Raw genomic sequence first — 18,355 nt, forward strand, 5'->3', positions numbered from 1 at the left:
TCATTTAACATTCTGCCTAAAGCTTCCTTGATTGTAGCAACTCGAGGTTTGAATTTATTCTTCAGTTCCTTGAGCTTAAGAAATGCTGAACCAGTTTGGCCCTTTTGATTTTCCGACTTTAGCTCCTCGCACATTTAATTGTAGTATTTTGCTTTGTTATTCCCTGCTGCCTTTTGGAATCTTCTGTTCAGCTCTTTAGTGTCTTGGATTCTTCCTTGTGCTTTGGCTTCTCTACGTTCCAGTGCAATCTTCAGAGTTTAAAAATTGGGAAAGGAGCTCTCTGCTCCTTGTTGATAGACAGACAGCCCTCTCTTCTTGTGCAGCCACAGCCGCATTCCTGGGACATGATGGTGAAGGTGAGAGTAAACAGATTTGGCTGCATTGTATGCCTGGTCATCAGGACTGCTATAAACTCTGGAAAAGTGGATGTTGTTGCTCTCAATGACCAGTTCATTGCCCTTGACTACATTATCTCTATATTCCAGTATGATTACACTCATGGCAAGTTCAGTGGCACTGTCAAGGCTAAGAATGGGAAGCTGGTCATCAACGGGGAAGCCATCACTATCTTCTAGGAGTGAGATCCCACCAATATCAAGTGGAGTGATGCTGTTACTGACTATGTTGTGGAGTCCACTGGTGTCTTCACAACCTTCTTGAAGGCTGGGGCTCAGTTGATGGGTGGTGCCAAACAGGTAATCATTTTGCTCCTTCTGTCGATTCCCCTATGTTTGTGATGGGCATGAACCCTGAGAATTATGACAACTCTCTCAAGATTGTCAGCAATACCTCCTGAACCACCCACTGCTTGGCCTCTCTGGTCAAAGACATCTATAACAACTTTGGTGTTGTAGAGGGACTCATGCCATCTCCTCTACCCAGATGGCCCCTCTGTAAATCTGTGACGTGATGGTGGTGGAGCTGCCCAGAATATCATCCCTGAATCTACTGGTACTGCCAAGGCTTTTGGCAAGGTTATCCGTGAGCTGAATGGGAAACTTAATGGCATGGCTTTCTGTGTCCCCACCCACAATGTGTCAGCCATGGATCTGACCTGCTGCCTGGAGAAAACTGCCAGATATGATGACTTCAAGAAAGTAGTGAAGCAGGTATCAGAAGGACTCCTATCAGAAGGACTCCCAAAGGGAATTCTGGGTACACTGGAGACCAGGTTGTCTCCTTTGATTTTACCAGGGACCTTTGATGCCGGGGCTGGCATTACCTTGAACGACCACTTTGTCAAACTCATTTTCTTGTATGACAATGAATTTGGCTACAGCAACCAGGTGGTGGGCCTGATGGTTCACATGACCTCCAAAGAATAAAGAGCCCTTGGACCACAAGCTTCAGCAATAGCACTAGAAGAGAGAGAGAGCCCCTCAGCTGCTGGGGAGGCCTTGCCCCAATCACCCAAACACTGAGAATTTCACATCCTTGACACAATTTTCATCCAGTTCCCCTGAAAGAGGGGACGATCTTAGCCCACCTTGTCATGCACCATCAATAAAGTACACCGTACTCAGCACCCATCCCAAACCCCAACCACACCCCAAAATCAAAACAAAAATATTGATAATGTGTCAAGGATGCGTCCTGTCTTTATACCTTTTCAATTTGTACGCAGAACAGATCATTTGGGAGGCAGGGTTTTATGAGGAGAAACGTGGCATCAGGATTGGAGGATACAATCTTGCTTGCCAAAACTGATGCTGCAGAAAGTCAAGACCTGTAATCTTCAATATAGCTTGAAGCTCAACATCAAGAAGACAAAGATTTTCACCACTGAGCCTATTGGGAGCACCACGATAGATGGAGGTGGGATTGAGGTTGTTAACAATTCAACTTGCTTGAGTACACAATCAATACTCTTTGAAGCAACACTAAGGAAATAAAAAAGCAAATTGTATTGGGGAAATCTGCTGTCAGGGACCTCTCCAAAGTACTAAGGGCAATGATGTCAGTCTAGAGACTAAGGTGTTTCTGATCCAGGCCATGGTCTTTGCAACTACTTGCTATGCATCAGAGAGCTGGATAATGAATAAGGATGACAAAAGAAGAATTGATACCTTTTCTTGAGTTGCGGTGCTGGCTAAGAGTATTGCACATTCCATGGATTGACAAGAGAATAAACAGGCCTATCTTGGAGAGGATGAAAATGAGTTTCTCCTTGGAGGCAAGTATTTTGAAACTCTGCCTTATATACTTTGGGAACTTGGCCAGGAGGGACCAGTCCTTGGAGAAGGACATCATGCTTGGAAACGTGGAGGGACAGCACAGGAGAGGAAGACCTCTGATGAGATGAATTGCCATGGTAATGGGGTAGATATGTTGGAGCCTGTGAGACTGGCTCAGGATAAGGCAGAATTCAGAGGTATTTAAATAGGGTTGCTATGAGTCGATAGTGACTTGATGGCACATAACAACATTTCTCCAATTCTTCAGTGGAAGGATTGTCTGGAATGGCCCATTGTTGTGTACGGTGGAGTAGGAGCTGACTCCTAGCTGACCCTGAAGCAGATTTTCAGAGGCTGTAAATCTCACAGGAGACGATTGCCACTCTTTCTCCTGTGGAGTAGCTGGTAGATTAGACCCTTCCCTCCTTAATTTTGACAGCAGATATTTGAGTGATAGAAAGTCGTTGTCGTCTTTTTTTTTTCCTGGTGAGTGCATGCCTGGGGGGGCTTCTTGAGGATCCTTGGCATTTTCTTGAGTTTGAAAATACATTGTGATACTGATTTCTCCATTCTGCTCATAAGTTTCAAGTTTCAGTGTCTACCTGGCAAAATGCATTCACAATAGATTTATAGGATTGGGCATCTTTGTTTCTGGCTCTTTAGGGACTAGAGGGAGCTTGGGTAGTGTGGTCTGGAGGGTAGTTGGGCTGCTAGCACAAAACCCTTACGTCTTGGATGCTTCAAATCCAGTACTTACTACTTGGGAGAAAGATCAGTAATCTCTTCTCATGCAATTTGTAGCCTAGGAAAGCCAATGGAGGGTCAGTTATGAGTTGGTTACAACTTGAAGGCAGTAAGTGAGATTTAGAAAATGGTTAAATAATATGAGGTGGATGCTGCTTTTTTGTCTCCAAAGCAAAGAGTAGCTATTTGAAAGATACGATGCTGAAATGCTTATTTATTTTGCTTCCAATCACATAATTAGATTTTTAGAATATAAGTAATTATATACCCTCTCTTGCAGAAGAGAAAGAATTAATCTTCTTTTCTTCTAATTGCTTTAAATGCAACATTTACCTCAGTCAGGTGGAAGTGACTCGAATATGGAAGGCTGCTTAGCTTACAGTGTGAGCAGCGGGGTGGGAAGTGAATTTTTGTAATAAAAACTCTAAACAGGCTCTTAACTGTTGACTGGCTATCTTATGTGTTAAATGAAAACCTTCAGATGACAGGGGGAAAAAGTCACTAGAAACTTTCATCTTGTGTTTATCAAGAAAAATGGCTTCAGATGTTCCCCAGTTAAATGCACCGTGACAGAGAAATTTAATGAAAGAGCAGAAGAGTTGTTATGGTTGTTTTGTGCTTAGAAAGTCATTAGAATAAAAACACATCCTCACGTTTTGATAGCCTCTCCGTGGCTCATTAATCTCTTGCTTTAAAGCCCCTTTCTAAGTTGGTGCTGTCTCTGACCAGCTGGAAGTAGTTTTAGGGTAAACGAGGACTCATTTCTGAAAGGATGAAGCTGTCACCAAAATAAGGCCTCTGAATAAAAATAAACAGTGGCTGTATCTGATAATTACATACAAAATTTGTATGCATTACACATTTTAACTCTAACAGGCTGTTTGGCTTCCAGATGGATGTCAGTTTAAGTCACCCTAGAATGCCTTCTCCCAAAGACCCTGTTGATAGAATTTTTGCACCTATCTCAGATTGCTAGAAACCCAATTGTTACAGTTATTGGAATTTCATTTTTTTTTTCTAGGCCAAGTTCTGGTGAGAGGAGCTCAGGTGGTCTAGTCTGTAGGATATTAACCCAACCTAGCTATTTGAATCTACAGGCAGTTCTGAGGGAGAAAGATTGGCAGTCTGTGTGATTTATAGTCTTAGAAAACCTACCAGAGGGTCAATTATGAGTCAATTCTGAATCAACAGAATGAGTGAATGAGTGTGAAGTTTGGGTGGAGGAGCCCTGGTGGTGCAGTATTTAAGCACTTGGATGCTCACTAAGTTGTTTCAAAAAATCTGGAGGACAAACACCTGGCCAATTGACTGGAAGAGATCCATATTTATTCTCATTCCAAAGAAAGGTGACCCACCCAACAGCGTGCAGAAATTATCGAACAGTATCATTAATATCACATGCAAACAAGATTCTGCTGAAGATTATAAAAAAATGACTGGAACAGCACATCAACAGAGAACTGTCCAATGTGCAGGCTCGGTTTAGAAGGGGTCTTGGTACTAGGGATACTATAGCTAATGTTAGATGGTTCTTGGCTAAAAACAGAAAGTACCAGAGGAATGTCTATCTGTGTTTCGTTAACTATGCAAAGGCATTTGACTAATTGGATGACAACAAACTGTGGCTGACTCTGAGAAGACTGGGAATCCTGGAACACTTGCTTGTGTGAAACCTATACTTGGACCAGGAGGCAGTCATCAGAACAGAGCAAGGTAACACTGCATAGTTTAAATTTGAGAAGAGTGTATGCCAAGGATGTGTCCTATCTCTATACCTTTTCAACCTATATGCAGAACAGATCATCTGGGAGGCTGGGCTCCATGAAGAGGAATGTGGCATCAGAATTGGAGGAAGACTCATCAATAACCTGTGTTATGCAGATGACACAACTTTGCTTACTGAAACTGAGGAGGACCTGAAACACTTGCTGCAGAGGGTCAAGGACTACAGCCTTCAATATGGATTGAAGCTCAACAGCAAGAAAACAAAGATTCTCACCACTGGGCTGTTTAGCACCATCATGGACAGTGAAGAGATCGAGATTGTCAACAGCTTTAGTTTTGTTTGACTCCACAGTCAACACTCTTGGTACCAGCAGCCAGGAAATCAAAAGACAAATTACATTGGGAAATTCTGCTGTCAGGAACATCTCCAGAGTACTGAAAAGCAGCATTGTCAATCTGGAGACTAAGGTGCACCTGATACAGGCCATGCGCTTCACAATTATGTGTCAAACATCAGAAAGCTAGACAATGACGGGATGATAGAAGGAGAATTGATACTTTTGAGCTGTAGTGTTGGAGAAGAGTATTGAATATACTGAGGACTTAAGAGAACAAATAGGTTCATCCAGGAGAGTGTGAAACCAGGCTGCTCCTTGAAGGCAAGGTTGCAAGGAGGGACCAGTGCTTGGAGAGGGACATTATGCTTGGGAGGGTGGAGGAACATTGCAGGAGGAGGGGAAAACCCTCAATGAGATGGATTGGCTCAGTGTGACTGGGGTAATTGGGGTAAGTGTATCAGAGATGGTGAGGTTGGTGCATGATAGAGCAGGGTTCAGAGCTCTTATACATAGGGTTGCTATGAGTCACAGGTGACTCAGCTGTATTTTAACAACAACACTGTTTCCCTGCTCAAGAGGTAAGTACAACAACCTCTTAGTTTAGGTACAGAGTTCACATGAGCATAATTAAGTGTTCCAGGATCCCCATTCTTCTCAATAGTCATAATTTATTGTGATCCAGACAGTGTCAGTGGATGAAGTTTAAAGGGAGTCAAGTCTGTTCGAAAGGACTGGTGAGTTCGGATGAGACAAAGAGTTGTTGCAGTGGGAAAGGGAATGTGTGGTAGAAGAGGTTTCTTTCTGAGGTTGGGTAGGCTGTAGGAGGTCAGAGGCGAAACCCTAGGGTATAGTGAGGTCGGCAACAATGGCATTCAGACCACCTCTTCTGGATGAATGACTGAGGCGGGTGTTGGAATTTGGCTGCTCTTGGAGCAGTGTGTAAGCTACAGGCATTCCCCTCAGTTTTCCCTGAAGACCTTAAGAAAGGTTGGCACTCTTATTAGACAGGCCATTTCCTCCTAGTTTCAGATTGTTCTCATGTTCTAGTCTTGAAACCATCAGATTTTTTCTTATGTTAACATTCCATGTCCTAGTACAATGTTGTTTTTAACAAAAAGCTAAACATTCTCCTGCAGGGCATGGCAGAAACCACCACCTAGCCAGCTTCAGTGCTTATCCAGCCTCACAGCCCCCAGGGAAAGCCTGGGGATTGTTTAGAATTCTCACACTCTTTCTTACCACACCCAGTCTTTTGATGTTAGTTGTGCTTTCCAAATAAGAATAATACTCAGTCCCATAAGGATAAATATTGTATAAAACCATTATTGTAGCATGAGTATAAGGATCCAAGAGGGGTAGGGGAAGTTTGAAGCAGAGAGATGAGGATGTGCATGGGGAGAAGGGGCATTAATCATGGGGTTGTACAATTTGATGGGTAAGGGGGTGAGGGAAATTGAAAGAATTTGTTCTTGAAAACTCTGTATTCAAATTTTGTAAATAAACTAGTTGTTGTTGTTATGTGCCGTCCAGTTGTTTGTGACTCATAGCGACCCTATTCACAACAGCCCTAAACCCTGCTCTATCCTGTGCCAACCGCACTGCCTCTGACACACCCATCCCGATTACCCAAGTCACCAAATCAATCCATCTCATAGAGGGTCTTCCCCTCCTGCGCCGTACCTCCACCCTCCCAAGCATGATGTCCCTCTCCAAGGACCTCCTGGCAACATGTCCAAAGTATGTCAGGCGAAGCCCCAGAATCCTTGCCTCCAAGGAGTAGCTTGGTTTAATCCTCTCCAAGATGAATCTGTTTGTTTTCCTGGCAGTCCATGGTACATTCAGTACTCTTCTCCAGCACCACAGCTCAAAGGCATCAACTCTCCTTCTGTCCCCCTAGTCATTGTCCAACTCTCTGATGCATAACAAGCGATTGCAAAGATCATGGCCTGTATCAGGTGCACCTTAGTCTCCAGAGAGACACCATTACTCCTGAGTACTTTAGAGAGGTCCCTAACAGCAGACTTTACCATTGTGATATGCTTTTTTATTTCCTGACTGCTGGTGCCAAGAGTGTTGACTGTGGAGCTGAGCAAACTGAAGGTGTGAACAATCTCAATCTCTTCGCCATCCATCCTGATGCTGCCAATTGGTCCAGTGGTGAGAATCTTTGTCTTCTTGACATTGAGCCTCAGTCCATACTGAAGGCTGCAGTCCTTGACCCTCCGCAGCAAGTGCATGAGGTCCTCCTCAGTTTCAGCAGGCAGGGTTGTGTCATCTGTATAACGCAGATTGTTGATAGATCTTCCACCAATCCTGATGCCACAATTCTCATCATAGAGCCCAGCCTCTTGGATAATCTGCTCTGCATACATGTTGAAAAGGTATGGAGACAGGATGCAATAATAGTGTCTGTCCTGTGGTAGGTAGTAGGTTTTCTCTTTTAGTCAAGATCCATCTTCCATCAACAATGATATCTTCTAAATCCAGCTTGAATTTCTGGCAGTTCTTTGTCAGTGTACACTTTGAGTCATTTTTTTAACAATCTTCAATATGATTTTAATTGTGTGTAATATTAATCCAACAATCTGTTGGATTACTTCTTTCCCTTCTTTTTGTTTTTGCCTTTTAAAAGAATGGGAACTGATGGGAAATCTCTCCAGTAAGTTAAGTAACTGTCTTCCAAATTTCTTAGCATAGACAAGTAAGCACATCCATGTCTGTATTTATTTATTGAAACACTTCAAATGGCATCCATCAATTCCTAGGGACCAATTTTTTGGCAATGCCTTCCCTGCAGCTTGAACTTCTTCCTTCATTAACTTTGGCTCTTGGACAAACTACCTCCTGAAATAGTTCCATGTGCACCAATTGTTTTTGGGACAGTAACTCTGTGTACTTCCTCTATCTTCTTTTGAAGCTTCTTGTATCAGTCAATATTTGCCCATAGAATTCATCAGTATTACAAATCAAGGTTTGAATTAGTTTTTAAGTTGTCAGCTTGAGAAATGTGAGCTTGTTCTCCCTTTTTGGTTTCCTAACTAGTTCTTTGTTTTGGCTTCTTGAACTGCCTCCTGAGTTACCTGTGATGCTTCCACAGTGAAGGAAAGTCATGCAGGACAAAGCTGGTTTACCACATTACACGTTATTTTCCCCTAATTGGTTAACATAGCTCTGGAAGATAGTTAATTTGCTCTGTAGAATCTCTAACAATAAATAGAATTGCAAGTTTTTTACTTTCTCTTACACTGGGACAATTGTCAGTGTCATGATTGATGGTGAAGAGATTGAGATTGTTAAAAGTTTATGTTTGCTTGGCTCTACAATTAGTACTTTTGGTACCAGCAGCCAGAAAATGAAAAGACAGATTGCATTGGGAATGTCTGCTGTTAGACAGCTCTCCAAAATACTGAAGAACAACGATGTCAGTCTGGAGACTAAGGTGCACCTGATTCAGGCCATAGTCTTTGCAATTATTTGCTGTGCATCAGAAAACTGGACAATGACTATGATGATAGAAGGAGAATTGATGCTTTTGAGCTGTGGTACTGGAGAAGAGTATTGAATATACCATGAACTACTAGGAGAACAAACAAGTTTGTTCTGTAGAGGGTGAAGCCAGGCTCCTCCTCGGAGGCAAGGATTCTGAAGCATAGTCTGATATAACTTTGGACATGTTGTAAGGCTGGTCCAGTCCTTGTAGAGGGACGTAATGCTTGGGAGAATGGAGGGACAGCGCAGGAGAGGAAGACCCTTGAGGTGAATTGATTCAGTGATGGTGTAATGGGGTAATGTGTCAAAGACAATAAGATTGGCATAAGAGAGAGCAGGTTTTAGGGCTACTGTACATAGGGTCGCCATGAGTCACAGGGCACTTGATGGTACATAAAAACATTATCTGTATCTTTCTCTGTATCTCTATTTCCATATAATTTTTTTTTGTTTAAGAGAAAGTCTGTAAGTCATACTTGTTTTTAATTTAATCATTTATAGATATTTTGCTTTATAACACCATTTACAGTTGCTTAGTGCCATTTATTAATTTCAATGTCTGATCAGTTTCTTAATGTATATATATTGCCTTCCCCTTCATTCAACCTGTGTTTTTATTTTTACTCCCCTCTCAGTTGCTTTCTGTCCATGGATAACAATTTGAGAATTATTCTGTGTGTAAACCTTTCTTGATTGTTGCTGATTGCCTTTGAATTGAGCACGACTCCTAGCAACCCCATGAACAAAAGGCCTGAAGCCCCTCTACGACTATCAACATTTATCAAAGTTCATAGTTTCCAGAGGCATGTTATTTAGGAAGTGGATGCTACTTCTGCTTCCAAGCCTGTCATAGTATGTTATTGTTTTATGTGCCATTGAGTCACCTGTGATGTATAACAACCATATGTACAGCAGCTCTGAACCCTTCTGTGTCCCAAGCCCATCTGTCAAACTTTGACAAATCAGTCCACATTGTCCCAGTTACTGTATCAGTCCATCTCATCCAGGGTCTCCTTCTCCTATGCTGTCCATCCAACCTTCTGAGCATGATGTCTTTCTCCAAGGACTGTTCTCTCCTGGTCCAAAGTAAGTGAGGCAGAGCTTCAAAATCCTAGTCTCCAAGGAGAAACTTGGTTTCACCCTCTCCAAGACAGACCTGTTTGTTTTCTTGGTAGTTCATGGTATGTTCAAGACTCTTCTTTAGCACCACTAATCAAAGGCATCTATTCTTCTCCTATCATCCATAGCCATCGTCTAACTCACTGAAGCATAACAAGTAATTGAAAAGACAATGGTCTAGATTAGGCACACCTTTGAATTTAGACTGACATCCTTGCTCTTCAGCAATCTGGAGAGGTTCATTACAGCAGATTTTCCCAATGCAGTTGGTCTTTCAATTTCTTTCTAAGAGTGTTGACTGTGGATCCGAGCAAACTGTAATTGTTGACAACTCCAATCTCTAATATGGTGCTGCTAATTAGCCGAGTGGTGAGAATCTTTCTCTTCTTGATGTTGAGCTTCAATCCATATTGAAGACTAAAGTTCACGATCTTTTGCAGCAAAGTGCCTCTGGTCTTCCTCAGTTTCAGCAAGCAAGTTTGTGTCATTATCATAGGTTGTTATTGAGTCTCCCTCCAATCCTCAGGCCACACTCCTCCTCATAAATCCGTGCTTCCTGAGTGATCTGTTCTGCATTTTGTTGTTGTTGTTATGTGCCTTCGAGTTGCTTGCAACTCATACTGACCCTATGTACAACAGCCCTAAACTCTGCTCTGTCCTGTGCCAGTAGCACTGTCTCCAATGCATCCATCCCGATTACCTCAGTCATGAATCAATCCACCTCATAGAGGGTCTTCCTCTCCTGGCCTGTCTCTTCACGCTCCCAAGCATGATGTTCCTCTCCATGGACCGGTCCCTCCTTACAACATGCCCATAGTATGTCAGACAAAGCCTCAGAATCCTTGCCTCCAAGGAGCAGTCCGTTTAACCCTTTCCATGATGAACCTGTTTGTTTTCTTGGCAGTCCATGGTACACTCAATACTCTTCTCCAGCACCACAGCTCAAAGGCATCAATTCTCCCTCTATCCTCCCTAGTCGTTGTCCAACTCTCTGATGCATAACAAGTGATTGCAAAGACGATGGCCTGTATCAGACACACCTGAATCTCCAGAGAGACACCATTGCTCTTCAGTACTTTGGAGAGGTCCCTAACAGCAGACGTTCCCATGGCAATACGTCTTTTAATTTCCTGGCTACTGGTGCCAAGAGTGTTGACTGTGGAGCCAAGCAAACTAAAGCTGTGAACAATCTCAATCTCTTCACCATCCATCCTGATGCTGTCAATTGGCCCAGTGGTGAGAATCTTTGTCTTCTTGACATTGAGCCTCAATCCATATTGAAGGCAGCAGTCCTTGACCCTCTGTACCAAGCACTTCAGGTCCTCCTCAGTTTCAGCAAGCAGGTTGTGTCATCTACATAACGCAGATTGTTGCTAGATCTTCCACCAATCCTGACGCCACATGGGACAGAATGCATCCCTGACACACTCCTTTCCTAATTTTGAACCCTGCAGTGTTTCCTTACTCTGGTCTGAGGACTACTTCTTGGCCCAAGTATAGATTTCGTATAAGCAACTTTCTTTATCTTTTTAAACTAATGTTCTTATTATGCCACAATTGCCTTTTTGTCACAGACTTATGTCACTCAGCATACTTTCCTCTAGAGTCATACATGTTGTGCAGTCTTTCACAAATTACCATACTTTGGTGCTACATTGTGTGAATGAATGTACCCGTGTTTCTTTAGCTGTTTGCCTGTTGCCTGTTCAATTGTTTCTGTCTCATTGCTAGTGTCAGTAATGTGGTAATGAACATGGTTGTACAAGTATCTGCTTGTGTGGCAGTTCTTTCTATTTTTAACTTTCTAAAGAAACCCCCAAATTGCTTTTCACAGTGGTTTCATTGTTTTATATTCCTGTGAGCAGCATATGAGAGTCCCATCTCTCCTCACCCTCCTCAATATCTGCTGTTTGCTGACTTGCTGTACTTTGCTTTTGTTGCTAGGATGAGATGATATCGTACTTTTGCTTTGGTTTGCATATTTAGGTCATGTTTCAGAGAGGCCTTGGAAAAGCACATTATACCTGGAAAGGTAGAGGGTGAGGAAAACCGAGGCTGACCCTCAAGGAGATGGATGGACACTGTGACTATGGTCAGAAGGTCATGATGAGGATGGCACCGGACAAGGTTCAGATCCATTGTTCAGAGGGTCACTAGAAGTTGTAGTTGACTTGACGACACTAACAACGACAATAGCGAGGTTCCCTTGGTGGGATATTTTGTGTTGATTTGAACTGCTAAACCCAAAAGATGCACCTCTCTGACAGTTCAAACCCAGCAGTGGCTCTGAGGGAGGAAGAGGAGCAATCTCTACATATGTGATTAACAAATCAGAAACTCATGGAGGGTGAACAATTGACTTGACAGTGGTGAGTTTGGGTTTTGAGTAATAACTAATGATTTTTAATATTTAACCTTGTGCCATTAGGGTGTCCAGTGCCATAACAGTTACCCATGGTGGACAGTATTTGGTGGAGCTCCCAGTTTAAGACAGGTTTGGAAGCAAGTGTGGCATCTGCTTCCTAAACAACATGCCTCTGGAAACTCTATGAACTTCAGAAAGACATTAGGCCTTTTGTTCATAGGGTTGCTATGAGTTGTGCTTGACTTGATGGCAATCATCATCATCAACAACAACAACAACAACAACAACAACAACAACAATAACAATATATTTGCCATCTGAATGTCTTGACCTCTGAGCTTCTTGAGGACATATGTTGCAATAGAAATAGTGAATGGGTAGAAGGTGTTTGGTAAAAATCATGAAAGAGAGGATTCTTAATATTAATCCCTTTCTGATGTAATATTTTAGATTTGCTAAAGATACATGATTAAGCTTTGAGAATGGGAGAAATGATGCAGGGAGAGAGTGAGCACATTGTTAAAATGTTACTGGGAAGATCAGAGGTCAGGTGGCTCCAGGAAGTCAAAGGTTTGCTTCTTAAGGCAGAACAGTGTACTAGGCATCACTTGCAGGTGAATGGGGAGTGAGCCAGCCTGCCCAAGGTAAAGCAAAAGGAATTGATGATGGCTGTGAAAATCCTTAGAAATTTGACTGTGGCTTCCTGGCCTGTGGGAATTGCTTCTTAGTACAATGTAGCCTCATGCTGCAGCTGACAATATGTCTGCCTGATAGATAGCACACCGTGGAGAAGGGATTTGCAGAAGAGGAGCCTGGGAAAGTCTCAATCCCAAGGCTGTGAAATAAGTGGAAGAAAGGTTTGCTATCCTACATAGTGACAGCTCAGAATCACGAGGGAGCCTTCTATTTGGGTGTCATGACCTTTGCTGTCACATCTCCACATTCTGGCAGCCTGTCGGCGGGGAGATTGGTGTGACAAGCTCACCTTTCAGCACCCCTCAATCACACCACTTAGATTGCAGGAGTGAAGAGGAAGGAGAGAGAAGAGAGCTCGCTTTGCTTCCGAGAAACACCCTCTGTCCTCACCATCACTCCCCTCCTCTCGTCAAGACCAGGTTATGGAGGTCACCAGTCAGGTGGTAACATCTGATGATAAGGTGAAAAAGTCTCTCCTTAAATCCTCAGAATGTAGTGTTTGCATAGGTTATTACGAAAGGGGTGTTTATCTCACTTGGGTCACTGTCCACATGCATATGATTGCACTTCCTCCAATCTCCTCAACAAAGACACCTCTCTCAGAATCTAGACATTCACAGTGGGTGACTCTTGATTTTTAATTATACAGGAAACCACTTTCTCTCCCCTCTTAAACATGATAAATGGCTTAGATGAAGCAGACACAACCATGCCTTTTCAGAGGATTCAGAGGTGGAAATACGATGGATTGGCTTTGAATTTGCTTACCTCTGACTATGATAAATTGCTACTAAAATAATAAAAGTGTGTATATTTTCACAAACTCATTTCACTTTTAAAACTAGCTGTCCTCTAGAGGCTTTTTGTCAACAACAGGATGAAAATGAGATTATAATGATCAGATTAGAAGAATACCATTAAAGTCACTTAGGCATTTGGTTTGCTTGGTGGGCTGTCCTGTTACACTTGAAGGAGTAAGAGTGAGAAAGTGGTTGGTCCCTGTGGCCACCTTGAAATGAAATCTACACATTCCTGGTGTCATAAGTAGGAGGATCATCCACAGTAAACTGAGAGTGATTCTCTGTTCACATCAATTTCCCAAAAGAAGACACATTTCTAATTTATCTCTACAATACTACACAATAAAAACAATGGATTTTTCTCTGGAGAAAAACACTTGCTCAAGATTTTGTGTTTGCAATTATTTACCTACTTATATTACCTCTGAAAGAATATATAAACAAACCTAGCAACTTCAGCTGACTCTAAACCAAATTAAAAATCAAGCTCACTATTGTCAAGTCAATTTTGACTCACGGCGATCCTCTTTTGGGTTTCTGAGGCTGTAAATCTTTATAGGAAGAAACTCCCCATCTTTCTCCCTCAAAGTGAGTGGTAGATTTGAACCACCTACATTAGGATTGGCAGCCTAGTGATAAGAAGCTGCACTGCAGTCCCAAAGGCATGCACATGGGCAGTCTCCTGTGCAATTTATAGCCTCTAAAAACCTACTGAAGGGTCAGCTATGAGTTGATTTCAACTCAGTGGCACACAGCACCACCATCCATCACCTTTTGGTTGGTAGTACAATGTAATGGATTATTTGCAGAGTGAGTTGTTATTGCCATCAAGTCACTTGCGACTCATAGTGGCCTTATGCCAAATAGCTCTGAACTGTGCTCTATCTTGAGCCAATATCACTGTTTCTGATATACCTGCCCCCATTGCCTCAGTTATTGTGTCAGTTTATCTCATCCAGGGTCTTCCTTTCCTGCACTGTCCCTCTACCCTTCCAAGCATGGTGTCCTTCTCCAAGGATTGGTTCCTCCTGGCAACATGCCCAAGTATGTGATACAGCTTCAAAATCCCTGCCTCCAGGGAGAAAATTGGTCTTCACCAGCACCACAACTCAAAGGCATCAATTTCTCTTCTGTCATCCTTATTCATTGTCCAGATCTCTGATGCGTAGCAAGTAATAGCAAAGACCATGGCCTAGATCAGGAGCACCTTAGTCTCTTACCTGACATCTTTGCTCTTCAGCACTCTGAAGAGGTCCCTGACAGTTGACTTTCTTAATCTAGTTTATCTTTTTATTTCGTGGCTGCTGGTGCCAAAAGTGTTGATTGTGGACCCGAGCAAGCTGAAATTATTGACAATCTCAGTCTCTTCTCCATCCATCATAGTGTTGCCAGTTGGCCCTGTGGGGATAATCTTTCTTGATTTTCAGCTCAGTCCATCTTGACCCTCTGCATCAGATACTTCAGGTCCTTCTCAGTTTCAGTGGGCTTGTGTCATCTGCATAACTCAGGTTGATGAGTCTTCCTTCAATCCTGATACCACATTCCTCCTCATAAAGACCAGCCTCCTGAATGATCTGTTCTACATATGATTGAAAAGGTATGGAGACAGAATGCATCCTATTAATGTAGAAACTCTTCATTAAAATATTTTCTGCTAAAAGGAAAACACAACCTTTTATTTAAAAATATTTTTTTCTTTGTTGAAAAGTGGACTTTGTATTGGTTGGCTTGCTTTTTTAGTGAGTACAAAAGATCAGCGTATAGTTTGATCGCCACTTTAGTTTGTCTGAAGACAGATACAAAGATGTAGGGTGTAGGTGTAACAGAGGAGTGACAGAAAGTAAAATCTATCCAGATCACCAGTTTTCCACATCTTCCTGAAAGACTGTACTTGTACTTGGCTGGAAACGGATTGAAGCTAGATTAAACATGAATTTAAGATAAGCTATCATTTTTACTTTTCTAGTAGATAGAATGTTTGTTTAGAGCTTTAGTTATGGTGTGCCATCAAGTCAGGACTTCCTTCCGGCTTGTCCTTTAGTGGGCTTTCGGAGGCAGTAAATCACAAGGAAGTTGACTGCCCGTCTGCCCCCAGCAGAGCAGCTGACAGATTTGAATAGTGTGCTTTTGGATTGGCAGCTAAATTCTTCACCACTTGGCCCCAAGAGCTCCCTTTGTTTAGAGTATAAAATTTAAAACTACCAATAAAGAGAGGAAAACCTACCCAACTACTGAAAAATTATTGTTGATAAGTTTAAAAATGTATCTGTACATATTTGTATTGGCCTTTTTTTCTATTTTTTTATCTCTTTTTGTATTTAACTATGTGTGTATGTATGTGTGTGTGTTTCAGTCATCTTGTACCCATGTGAATACAAACTAAATTTCCTCTAAGAGCCAAGCAGGTGAGATATATATGCGTAATGACATGAATAAGAGAATAAAGAGAATTATGCTAAACATTAGCGTGTTTGAATTGACCTTAAAGATATAATAATTTGATACTATTGCAAATATAAGGGAACTCTGCTGGCTTAGTGGCAAGAAGCTGTGCTGCAATCCCGAAAGCACTCAGTTCGAGGCCACCAGCAGCTCTGCAGAAGAATGGGTCGGTTCTGACTCTATGGTACATAAACAACAACAACATAACAAATGGAACAATCTGTAGAGTGGATTTACTTGTGGGACAGCAGTTTGTTTCACAGGAGGTAACCAAGATTGTTCTTTGTGTTTCCTTTCAGAGATATCTTCTGAGTGAGTGTATGTGCATTTTATACATTTACACACATATACCTTCACTCTTCTCTTTTCCTTTTCTTACACACATGAGAGCATTTCAATTGAAATTTTGACTCTGAGACTCAGCCAGATCTTTTTGCTGATGCTTTGATGCCCTGTCAGAATTACCACTTGCTGCCTCTCTTCCCTTTATTTCTTGTATTTTTGTCCTCTTCCAAGGAGACAGACTCTTCCCTACAGTAATATATTTGCATCTCTTTCTTAGCAAATAGCCTCTTCATTTCAAACAATATTCAATTCCTTAATCTGTTTTTTTTCACTTGAAATCAAGTTACTTTTACTCTCCCTACCTAGCCTTTATTTTTTAATCACTTACTACTTATTATTTTCAGATTCCCTTGGCTTTTTGTTGTGCTTGCTGCAACAATTATAATAGATGTTAAATAAGACTAAGCCTGAGCTTGACCTCTGGGTCACTCTATTAGACTCAATCACTGTCCCCAAATTGGATAGTATGTCATCCATCACTGTACTTACTAAATGCTCTTGCCAACAGCTTTTAGCTTTAAAGAGCTGCTTTCACTATCAACCATCTGCTGCCATCCTCCAAATAACAATGAAGCAAATTTAATGTAGAATCTTGTTCAGCTTGTAAGATTATTTGACTTGATTCTGTTGACATTGCACACATCAACAGCTTCTCTTGAGTGCTTTTTGATTTTTAATTGCTTGGCAATAGATAATGTGTACACAGCAATCTTCTTCTGAAGTGTTCAGCTTTAACGTAGTGTAGTGAAAAGAACTGAATTCTGCCCTTGACTTGATAGGTGTATGGTCTTGGTAGAGGCATTTAACTACCAGGCCTTGATTTCTTCATCTACCAAATAGGATTAATAATATGTAGTCCAGTTATCTCACAGGATTATTGGAATAAAATTACATAATGAATTCAAAAGCAATCTTTTTACAGGCTGTAAGGCAATAGTCTTTGTCTAGCCTAATGCTGTTGGACAATCAACCAAGAAAATGGAAACTTATTGTTAGCTGCTGTAGAGATGGCCCATGAAGAGGACCTATGAACTGTGAGTGGGAGGGTTTCCCAAGGTTGATTTTGATGTAAGTGGATTGGCATGCTCTTCTGTCTTAGTCTGGAAGCTTCTCTCATAGTGATGTGCACCCTTCACTGACAAAGGTTTGGTGGCTGCTTTTGAGATGCACTGGCTGGAAAAGAAACCTGGGCCTTCCACATGCAATGTGAGAATTCTATCACCGAACCAGAAAATATGATAGTGATGGATTTGCATTTTTGTATTATTTCGCATCTCAGTTTCCACAAACATGTTGCTTTATTTTAATCCCCGTCCTCATGTTCTCTTTTCAGCACATGATTTTGAGCTCACATCTGAGGCTTCCTCAGCATCCATTCCTGTGCTGCGGAGAACAGGCTTACTTTTCCATGCTAAGGGTACCCTTTCACCTATGCCCTGCATTTGTCTCATGTCCTCCTTGGCTTTTCTTCACCTCTGTTGGTTCCTTCTCCTCTCTTACAAGAATCTTTATGTTCCTTTTTCTAAAATCTCTCCTTTGGTCTCTTCTTCCCTTGAGACCACCATTGATCCCATCTTTTCCACCACTGATTCCATCTTCTTTCTCCTTCTCAGAACCAAATGCCAGTCATTTCCATTTCTTTTGTACTTACTTTGTCCTTAGTTTCTTATAATGTAACTTCCTTTATACTTCATTGAATCTGCTGCATTGAAGTCACCTTCTAACCTGTTTTATCTTTCTTAAATTTTTTACAACATTTAGCACTCAATATAAAAAGCACCTTCCCTGTAAAGACTAGTTTATCTTTTTCTTGCTCTGTAAATGTAGATATTCTGGAATTTGGGGATTTTATCTGGTTATTTGAGGAATTATAAAAAAGTAATACTTGAGATTAAATGAGACCACCAAAGATGTAGAACCTTGAAGAATATCTTTTTTACAATTCCTGAAATATCCACATCAAAATTGTCCCAAATTCCAGAGCATCTCCGTGTAAAAGGTACGATGAACTTTATTTAAGCTCAACAATTCAAAATTATGTTAATTTTTAAATAAAATTGCTCTACGTGAGTTCTCTATTGACATATATTTCTGAATTGACATTTATTTCTGCAACTG

General features: G+C 41.5%; 1 pseudogene; it reads left to right on the top strand.

Annotated features, from left to right (window-relative positions):
• The first annotated feature begins 347 nt into the window (after positions 1-347).
• On the top strand, positions 348-1,325 carry LOC102867862 (annotated as a pseudogene).
• Positions 1,326-18,355: the final 17,030 nt, after the last annotated feature.

This window comes from Elephantulus edwardii, unplaced genomic scaffold (genome assembly GCF_000299155.1).
Source record: "Elephantulus edwardii isolate Elephantulus edwardi_28Jun2011 unplaced genomic scaffold, EleEdw1.0 scaffold00104, whole genome shotgun sequence".
Classification (NCBI taxonomy): Eukaryota; Metazoa; Chordata; class Mammalia; order Macroscelidea; family Macroscelididae; genus Elephantulus; species Elephantulus edwardii.